Below are 10,634 nucleotides of genomic sequence, written 5' to 3'. Positions count from 1 at the left end.
TATGTAATGTGTGTGTATCTGCATGTATAAGTGTATGCTATGTAGTGTCTGTGTATCTGCATGTATAAGTGTATGCTATGTAGTGTGTGTGTATCTGCATGTGTAAGTGTATGCTATGTAGTGTGTGTGTGTATCTGCATGTATAAGTGTATGCTATGTAGTGTGTGTGTATCTGCATGTGTAAGTGTATGCTATGTAGTGTGTGTGTATCTGCATGTATAAGTGTATGCTCTGTAGTGTGTGTGTATCTGCATGTATAAGTGTATGCTCTGTAGTGTGTGTGTATCTGCATGTATAAGTGTATGCTATGTAGTGTGTGTGTATCTGCATGTATAAGTGTATTCTATGTAGTGTGTGTATGTATCTGCATGTATAAGTGTATGCTATGTAGTGTGTGTGTATCTGCATGTATAAGTGTATGCTATGTAGTGTGTGTGTATCTGCATGTGTAAGTGTATGCTATGTAGTGTGTGTGTGTATCTGCATGTATAAGTGTATGCTATGTAGTGTGTGTGTATCTGCATGTGTAAGTGTATGCTATGTAGTGTGTGTGTATCTGCATGTATAAGTGTATGCTCTGTAGTGTGTGTGTATCTGCATGTATAAGTGTATGCTCTGTAGTGTGTGTGTATCTGCATGTATAAGTGTATGCTATGTAGTGTGTGTGTATCTGCATGTATAAGTGTATTCTATGTAGTGTGTGTATGTATCTGCATGTATAAGTGTATGCTATGTAGTGTGTGTGTATCTGCATGTATAAGTGTATTCTATGTAGTGTGTGTGTGTATCTGCATGTATAAGTGTATGCTATGTAGTGTGTGTGTATCTGCATGTATAAGAGTATTCTATGTAGTGTGTGTGTGTATCTGCATGTATAAGTGTATGCTATGTAGTGTGTGTGTCTGTATAAGTGTATGCTGCATGTATAAGTGTATTCTATGTAGTGTGTGTGTGTATCTGCATGTATAAGTGTATGCTATGTAGTGTGTGTGTATCTGCATGTATAAGTGTATTCTATGTAGTGTGTGTGTATCTGCATGTATAAGTGTATTCTATGTAGTGTGTGTGTATCTGCATGTATAAGTGTATTCTATGTAGTGTGTGTGTATCTGCATGTATAAGTGTATGCTATGTAGTGTGTGTGTATCTGCATGTATAAGTGTATTCTATGTAGTGTGTGTGTGTATCTGCATGTATAAGTGTATGCTATGTAGTGTGTGTGTATCTGCATGTGTAAGTGTATGCTATGTAGTGTGTATGTATCTGTATGTATAAGTGTATACTATGTAGTGTGTGTGTGTATCTGCAAGTGTAAGTGTATGCTATGTAGTGTGTGTGTGTATCTGCATGTGTAAGTATATGCTATGTAATGTGTGTGTATCTGCATGTATAAGTGTATGCTATGTAGCGTGCTACTGCGCATTTTTGCTGACTTTAAAGGCCAGAATCTAGAATATTAATGGGGAATGCAGAGAGTAGTTTTAAAGAATTTATTAATAAATGTGCAATTAAGATAAAAATATTTAGCAATGTCTTTGCAAAGGCTAATTAAATACAGCGCTCACATAGCCATACCAGTGGTTTGAGCTTGTGTTTGATTTGCTGCCTAAGTGTATTAAAATATATGACTTTATTTAGAATTTTATTTTTATTACTTTGGTCTTATGATTTTTTAAGCCCCGCCCACCACATTTCAATTTTTTTGCGGGGGGGGGGGTGGGGTCCCTCTTTTGAATTTTGAAATGTTGGGAGGTATGTAGATATATATAGACAGACACACAGATAAATGTATAGCTAGATAGCTACAGACAGGACATAAGACTATAGAAATAAACTAAACAGTGGGTTAGACATTATTTTGCATTTTATACTTGGAAAATCCTCCTTCCTGGATAGTATCTGGGACTATGAAGCTAGGCAGTTTAGGGACAGGGCTATAGACATTCTTAGTGAAGTAAGTGGGGCAGGCAGGGGTAGTTTTCTTTCTTAGTTGGAGAGGCATGTGGGCAGATTCACATATTTCAGTGGGTGGTGTTATTTGTGTTCTTAGGGTGTGGTCAGTGCAGGTGGAATGGAGCTGTGGTTGTTCTAAGTGTGTAGCTGAGCAGTCAGTGGGCATGACTGGGTGGTTCAGGGTGTGGCTATTCATTTAGTGGGCGTGTCTAAGCAGGAAAGGATATTAGCAGGGAAGGGAAATTATCCCCCCGCCCCCTCCTCAGCACAGTGGGGGTGCATCCTTATACCTCTGTAGTACCACTTCTAATAGCAGGAGCAAAATCCAAGCCAGCACTAGCAAAATCAAGAACAATCTGGAGCTATGAATATTTGTCTCTTAGTGTCAGCAATGAGCTGGTGGTTTCTTGGGCTTTTTGAGCTTGTGCTGTATGTAATTCCTTTATTTAAAAGCAAAACAAATGTATGGTTTACTAGAAGAAAATATACATTTTAAAATGCTGCTTCAAAGTTACATTTTAAATTGAGCTATCCTCAGACTGAGAGACCTTTATCAGTGTCATATCTTGCTATGTTCAAACAGAGCATGCTCCTGTTATCTCTCCATCAGCACCTGTATATGACCCTTATCAAATAACAACCTCTGAAGAACAGATGCTGGGAATGTGCTCTGTTGTCAATAGTACAGGTATGGCCTGTGATTTGCTGTACAGCCTGTGCTTCTGAATCAGTGCTAAATATTATTTTATGGTGAAACTAAAGGATTCAAAATACATGGAGAGAGAGACTTGAAACAGTACTCCAGAGCTGTCTTTAGCTAGGTGTTTAACCATTTTGCTGAGTTAAACACATATCTCTATGCAAGCAACACAGAGTATTTTATTATCAACATTTTACATTTATAAAATCCTACATGTAGTTTAAACCATTGACAGATGAAGGCAACACCAAAGAGAAGATTTCAAAAGTATTTTTTATATGTGTACAGTTTTAAAGGGACACTAAATGCACATTTTTTTTCTTTAATTATTCAGATAGCACATGCAATTTTAAGCAACTTTCTAATTTACTCCTATTATCAATTTTTTTTCCTTCATTCTCTTGCTATCTTTATTTAAAAAGCAGGAATGTGATGCATAGGAGCCGGCCCATTTTTGGTTGAGAACCTGGGTTATGCTTGCTTATTGGTGGGTAAATGTCATCGTCCAATAAGCAAGCGCTATCCATGGTGCTGAACCTAAAATGGGCTGGCTGCTAAGATTTACAGTCATCATTTTCAAATAAAGATAGCAAGAGAATAAAGAAAAATTGATAATAGGAGTAAATTAGAAAGTTTCTTAAAATTGCATGCTCTATCTGAATCATGAAAGAAAAAAAATTGGGTTCAGTGTCCCTTTAATTGGTACAGAATGACTGAATTGCACAAAAAAAAAAATATTTAAAAAAAAATCCATACAAAGTAAATGCTTGTAAATCTGTCATTTTGGTATTAAAATGCTGTGTTGCTTTTCAGTCCAGACATATGCCCCTTTAAAGACATATTGAGTAGTGTCTCTTATCCCCTTTGCTGTGGTCAATTTAAATACAAATGTATGTGCTCACTGAACAAGCAATCACTCTAATGTATAGACTGGATTCTGGGTCCTACAGGATTCAATCCAACTTAATTATTGCTGCAGAAGAGTAGGTATTTACAGAAATCTATTTCATGTTCCCAGAGAGCAGACAAAATTCAGTGTCCCAACAGTCTGGATCTTTAAATCAATGTGCCACTTACCATTGGTGCCTAAGGAAACCATTGACCTAATACAATTAATATATGTACCTATGAGAATATCACAATCTTAGCTATATAGCAACATTACCCACAGTGTCTCATTAAAACCATTAAATAATTTAGTTTTAAACTTAAAGGGACAGTCTACTCCAGAATAGTTATTATTTAAAAAGATAGAAAACCCCTTTATTACATATTCCCCGGTTTCGCATAACCAACACTGTTATATTAATATACTTTTTACCTCTGTGATTACCTTGTATCTAAGCCTCTGTAGACTGCAGCCTTATTCCAATTGGCTAAAATGCAAGGCTGTCAAAACAATCAGTGCTGACTCATAAATAACTCCACTGGAGTGAGCACAATATTATCTATATGGCACACATGGACTAGCAATGTCTAACTGTGAAAAACTGTCAAAATTCACTGACAAGGACTTAGAAATAAGCATATGAGCCTACCTAGGTTTAAAGGGATACGAAACCCAAAAATTATCTTTTGTGATTCAGACAGAGCATGCCATTTTAAATAAGTTTCAAATTTACTTTTATTCTCAAATGTGCTTCATTCCCATGTTATTCTGTGTTGAAAAGATACCCACGTAGGGATTCGGAGCACTACGTGACAAGAAATAGTGCTGCTATATAGTGCTCACATTGTTGTAAAACTGTAGACATATAGTGCTGCAGAAATGGGCTGGCTCTTAAGCATATGTCCCTGCTTTTCAACAAAAGACACCAAGAGAACAAATAATTATAATAGCAGTAAATTAGAAAGTTGCTTAAAAGCACATGCTCTATCTGAATAATCAACGAAAATGTTTGGTTTCATATCCCTTTAACTTTCATCAAAGAATACCAATAGAACAAAGCACATGATAAAAGTAAATTAGAAAGTGGTTTAAAATTGCATGCTTCATCTGAATCATAAAAATTTAAAGGGAAACCTAAAAAAATGTCTTTCATGATTCAGGTAGAGAATACAATATTAGAGAACTTTCTAATTTACTCCTATTATTTCATTTGCATCCTTCTCTTATCCTTTGCTGAAAGGTTTATCTTGGCAAGCTCAGGATCAGCAAATAACAACATAGGTTCTAGCTGCTCATTGGTGGCTGTATATACCTGCAAATTGTCATTGGCTCACCTATGGCTTCAACTCTTTACCAAATTGTCATTGCTGCTCTTTCAACAAATTATGCCAAGAGATTGAAACAAATTAGACAGTAGAAGTAAATTAGAAAGTTGTTTAAATTTGTAATCTCTATCTTAATCTTTTTGGGTTTCATGTCCTTTTTAAATTTGAATTGACTGTCCCTTTAAAGAGAAAGCAAACTGGTCAGTTTTCTAACTAATCCATGATAGGTGCTGTGAAAATACAGACCACCTAGCAGAGAATAATTGTTCTGTATTAATACTTCTGCCTCTATATAAAATCAACTCTTTTTATATATGCAACTATAAAAAAAAGTTACCAAATGAAAGCTTCCCTGTTTGAGACAGAGCAGAGGGGCTGTGTGGCTGTGTGAAGCATGCGCTGTGTGCAAGAGCAGAGAGAGAGGGGAGATACTACCCAAATGATGAAATAAGTGTGTGCTGAGGGGTGGGAGGAGGTGAGTTTTCCTGCAGCTCAGAGATGGGCAGAGAGAGCTCATTATACTGGGTGGGCTGGGGAATGAGCACAGCTCTGCAGCCTCACATAGGAACATGTTGTATGTGATCTGGGCTTCCTGAAACAATTACCTATGGGGACCAGGGCTCACTGGCTGTGGTGAGATCGTTTTGGAGCACAAATTCTTATTGGCAAGTCAGGAAATTCACATCTGTCAAGGATATGCACAAAATCCCCACGGGAGAGTTCTTATTTTAGTCTATAGCAGCACAGAGGATCCAATCCCCCCTATTTTAAAGGAGAGGAAGTGATCATTTTGATCAGTTCAGGATTTAAAGGATGACCCTTCAGCCCTGGTTCTGAGCAGGTAATTTATTCCTACGACTCTAATTCTTTTATCTGAACAATGTCTGAGATACAAAGGGATCAGGATGCAAATCCATAGAAAGGATGTCAGATTATGTAGTAAGGGAGAGGGGCAAGCTCCTAATACAATATATTTCAGGAGAGAAAACACAAATAATTTTATAATAGCTTAAATCACCCAGTGGTTCTTGTATCACCCAGTATTTGGGATTTAAAAGTAAACAAACAAAAACTTAATAGCTTCTTGTTTGTCTATATAAGATACATGGGGTTGTTACTAGAATAGATCCAATGTTAGTATAATAAATAAATGCAGTTAGTATCTATTTTTAACAGTCATCTATAGTGTTAATGCTCAATACAGCCACTTTATGTTTTGATGGTTTCAATGCATACTTAACCCTTTCACTGCTAGCAAAATAGTTTTTTTTTCTGCTACTCTGGATAGCAAAGAGTTAATCCCTGCTGGTGGGTTGCAGGGAATTCCCTCACGTGGCAGTGGGGAGCAGCAGGGATCACCGACCCACGGACAGATGGACGATTCAATGTGACAGCTCGTGTGGGGGCAGAGACTGTCATATATAAACAGTGACCCAAGGACAGTGCCTTGTCTAATATAGAAATCGAGATAACTGATCCATATAAAATACTTTATTTGTGTTTATATCAACGTATTTGTTTATGAATATTAATTCCCCTCCTGTTATATTTTGCTCTTAGGAATGTATTTATTTTTTTATTTTACTTTACAATTTAGAATATAATTTAGGTCATATTAAATTGTTTTTGATATACAAACATTTTGCACCCCCCCCCAAAAAAAAACCCCACCTACTATTATAACACGTTGCAATTCAGCATTATTTTTAATATTAGTTCCTAAGATAATACAGCACAATATATATATATATATATATATATATATATATATATATATATATATATATATATATATATATATTAGCTGTTATTCAGGACTGAAATTTGCTTTTGAATTTATTATATAATGTATTCAATATTTTATAAAAAGTTATTAGTCTGTAACATTTTCAAGACTCATTGATCATATAAAAATAATGAGAGCTGATGAATATGCTTCTGAACCTGTTTCTCAAACTTTCATTAAATTTAATTACAGAATATTTGTTGTAGAATTGTGCAACACCAAGCTGGGTTGGCTAATCTATCTCTTATTTTTTAGGTCTACTAAACAGTTGTTCATTTGATGATTTTTGTATGGTTAATATTTGGTCCTAATCGTTTTTGTTATCATGTTGCTTTTGTCATGTGGGTTATATTTGTATCAGATGTTTGTATAAATTTATTTTTTACATTTGTCAGGTAAGGTTGAAGAAGTTTATTTACAAATACATTTAGTTGACATTATTTTATAATTAGATACATTAATATTGCTAGTATTTTTGGTAATGTTTGCAAACGATTGATGAGTTAATTTAAGCATGCCCTTATTTATGTCCTAACCAATCTCAGGTTTGCACACATTAGTGAACAGTTTCAATCTCACAAGGTATATTTTTTAAAAAAATATTTGTACACATTTAAGTCAGAGAATAATTATTCCCATATTATGTGTTCTGTTTGTGATAATATTCTGTACTAATTATTTTACAGTACAGTATTTAAAATCAGATTTGAAAGTGCTTTTTCATAAATTTTGTGGTGGTTCCATAAATTCTCGGTTTCAGAAATTCAGTGACTAGAAAGTAAATTATGCCTGTATATTCACGTTAAGACACATTTAAAATAAACCATGCATTTTGATTTACCTATGTATACACACAAACTGACATACATGTTTAAAATACATGTTCAGGCCTACCCAACATATATAGTTTTGCAGGTATACACACACACATGCACATACCTAACAAACGTATTCTCTTGCAGGCATCTATACATACACAGATATAACCAACATGAATTCTCTTGCAGGAACCTATACACACGGAAACCTATCCAACATATATTATTTTGCAGACATGTGCCTACGTACACGCAGACCTACCAAACATATATTATCTTGCAAGCATGCACCTACACAGTCCTACCCAAAATATATTCTCTTGCAGGCATGCACCTACACAGAGATCTACCCAACATGCATTCTCTTGCAGGCATGCACCTACACAAACACAGCTATCTAACAAATATTCTCTTGCTGGCATGCACCTACATACGTACACATAGACCTGCCCAATATGTGTTTTCTGCAGACATGCAGCTACACATTGACAGATGTATGAAATATATATTCTCTTGCAGGCATGAATCTATACGCACACAGACCTACCTAACATATATACCAACACATATTCTCTTGTAGGAATTCGTACCCATACACACCATGCACAAGCTTCCAAATTCACACACTTGCATGTGACTAAGACACCCAATTAGTTTGGCGTGCACACCTAATACATTATTGATTACAGATTAATACAAGCACATCAATATATAGACTTTGTGACATACACAGACACATATGAATGGATGTTGGAGGTCATGTGTGGGTGGAAAGGAATAGATTTCTCTGGAAATATAGAATAGAACACCTACTTCTTACATAAAAACCATGATGGCACCAGGTAGTTTAGTAGAATTTGCAGATGTCTAGCACTAGGTGGATTAGAATTAGACATGTCTTTAGCTGGTCATCATAACATAGCAGGAATGGGAGGATGGACCTAAGGCTGGATTGACATACCAGGAGATTTCCTAGTGGGCTGCAGTAGCTGGTCATCATAACATGGCAGGAATGGGAGGATGGAACTATTGCTGGATTGGCCTACAAGGATACCAGGAGATTTTCCAGTGGGCCCCAGCAGCTGGGGCTGGTCGGCTACAATTTAATGGGGTGGTGTTGCTGGTGAGGTGATGCAGCTGTATCAGAGGTTTGTTGATATTCTGTCTCCTTATCAATTAAGATCTGACCATAGATTGCAAAGCTCTTGGCTTAGTCACTGAGGTATGTATAAATGTGGGCATAACAGACCATGTGAGTTTGTTGAAGTTTCTTCTTCATTCTCATCCACAATGACCCACAAGGTCTTTCCAATAGACAGATGGTTAAACTGTTCTTCCACCTATATGTTATTAATATGATCAAGTATACCCAATGTTAAATAAAGAACATGGGCCTCACTACATGAGATCCCACATGAGGGAACATTTATCCACCATTAAAATAGGGAAACCTTCTACACCCCTAGTACAGCAAATAGCAAGAAATCATGATAGAGGACTATCTTCCTTTTGATCGATGGCCATAGATCGGATCACAAGCCCTAGGAGGGGAGGTGGTAAAGATAAATTGCTGCATAAAAGGGAAATGTTTTGGGTCTTTAAGTTGTGAACTAGAGTTCCATTAGGCCTAAATTCGCAATATGATCTCATTAAATACTGGAAGATAAGAACAAAGAAGCGCATCCTCGATTCAAGGTAAAAGTAATACAAATGTATTAGAGCACACAACCATATGCACTTACTAGAAACAAAAGTAAAAAACGCCTTGAAACAATTTCAATGTGGCTCCAGGCAGCTTCCCAGGCAAATGGCTCTGCATGCACCAATCTTGCGCAGAATTTTTCCAGACAAATGGACACAGCTGACCCATTTGTCTTGAAAAAGTCTGTGCAAGACAGATGAAACGCGTAGACGGGATCTGTTTACAGCTACATTATTACTTATAGAGAGGTGCTTACAAGGAACACTTCACTTGCCGTAAACGGATGACCAAGATTGGGTGCATGCAGAGCTGTTTGCCTGGGAAGCTGCCTGGAGCCGCATTGAAATTGTTTCAAGGCGTTTTTAACTTTTCTTTCTAGGAAGTGCATATGGTTGTGTGCTCTAATAAATTTGTATTACTTTTACCTTGAATCGAGAATGCGCTTCTTTATTCTTATCTTCCAGTATTTATTTGCCTCAGTACTCCTTAAGTGCTTGGAGAGTGTGGAAACTGCACCAGTGATTCCAAAAAGGGAGAGCTATCCTATCCTAAGGGTGCAAAGAAAAAGGAGATATCACATTCATGTGAACTACCCATACTCCTGGAGGCATGTATGCGGGAAAATTAGAAGTGGGACTTCTATACAAGATTTTTTTGAACCAGCATTGACTAAACACTAAAGGATCCATTACAATATCAGGACTTTTACTCTGATCTGTATATTGAAATACGCAAGACAGTCATTGTATATTATTATAGTGAGGTAGTAACATCCTACCCTGATTTACTGTAATTGCATATTATTGTTCATTATCGTCTATTATTATATTCTCTCCGTGCGCAACCCTGAAGTTTTGTATGATCTAATTAAATACTGGGAATAATTAATTAGGTGGGTACCCTGTGAAACTTTTGAATATTGAATCCTTTATATTTCATAATTTTTTAGGAACGAATGTTCAACAATTTTATGAAATATATACTTTAACCATCAATATGTTCGTTAGTAATATTGTATATACGTATAATATTTTTTTTCATGAGTGTTGTATCCCTGAAGGTATAGAGGACAATGTGTGAGTTTTTCACATTTTAAATATTGTTATACAGGGTTAAAATTTCAATGATGTTTTAACCACTGGTTTCTGCTCATACTGTTAGCAGAGACAGTGGTGACTGTTAAGCTATGACTATGGCTGAGGCTGAAACGCGTAAGCTCTCTATGTTGCTGTATACAGATCAAGATGTTTACTTACTTTTCTCCTCGGAGCTATATGTATTAAGCTCACAAAGTATTTCCTTGTAAGCTTTATTTTCTAAACCATGTACTATTTATTAGTTCTTTTAATGGTTTCTTGTGTCTAGTGAAGTGACATTGTAAGACAGAATGACGCACTGTTATGAGTATCTTATCCAGATCACACTATGGATAATAAGTTTTACATTGTGACAGGGAGTCAT

The 10,634-nt window shown here is 36.1% G+C and overlaps 1 protein-coding gene across 1 annotated transcript in view; it reads left to right on the top strand.

Moving 5' to 3' along the window:
- The first annotated feature begins 5,491 nt into the window (after window positions 1-5,491).
- GPR153 (G protein-coupled receptor 153) overlaps window positions 5,492-10,634 on the top strand; it is a 258,601-nt gene continuing 253,458 nt past the window's right edge. Inside the window, exon 1 of the mRNA XM_053690392.1 lies at window positions 5,492-5,708. The gene's annotated coding sequence lies outside the window, so the exon portion shown is untranslated. The remainder of the gene's footprint in view (window positions 5,709-10,634) is intronic.

This window comes from Bombina bombina, chromosome 8, assembly GCF_027579735.1.
Source record: "Bombina bombina isolate aBomBom1 chromosome 8, aBomBom1.pri, whole genome shotgun sequence".
Classification (NCBI taxonomy): Eukaryota; Metazoa; Chordata; class Amphibia; order Anura; family Bombinatoridae; genus Bombina; species Bombina bombina.
The sequence above is the reverse complement of the archived record's forward strand: the minus strand, read 5'-3'. Positions and strand labels throughout refer to the sequence as shown.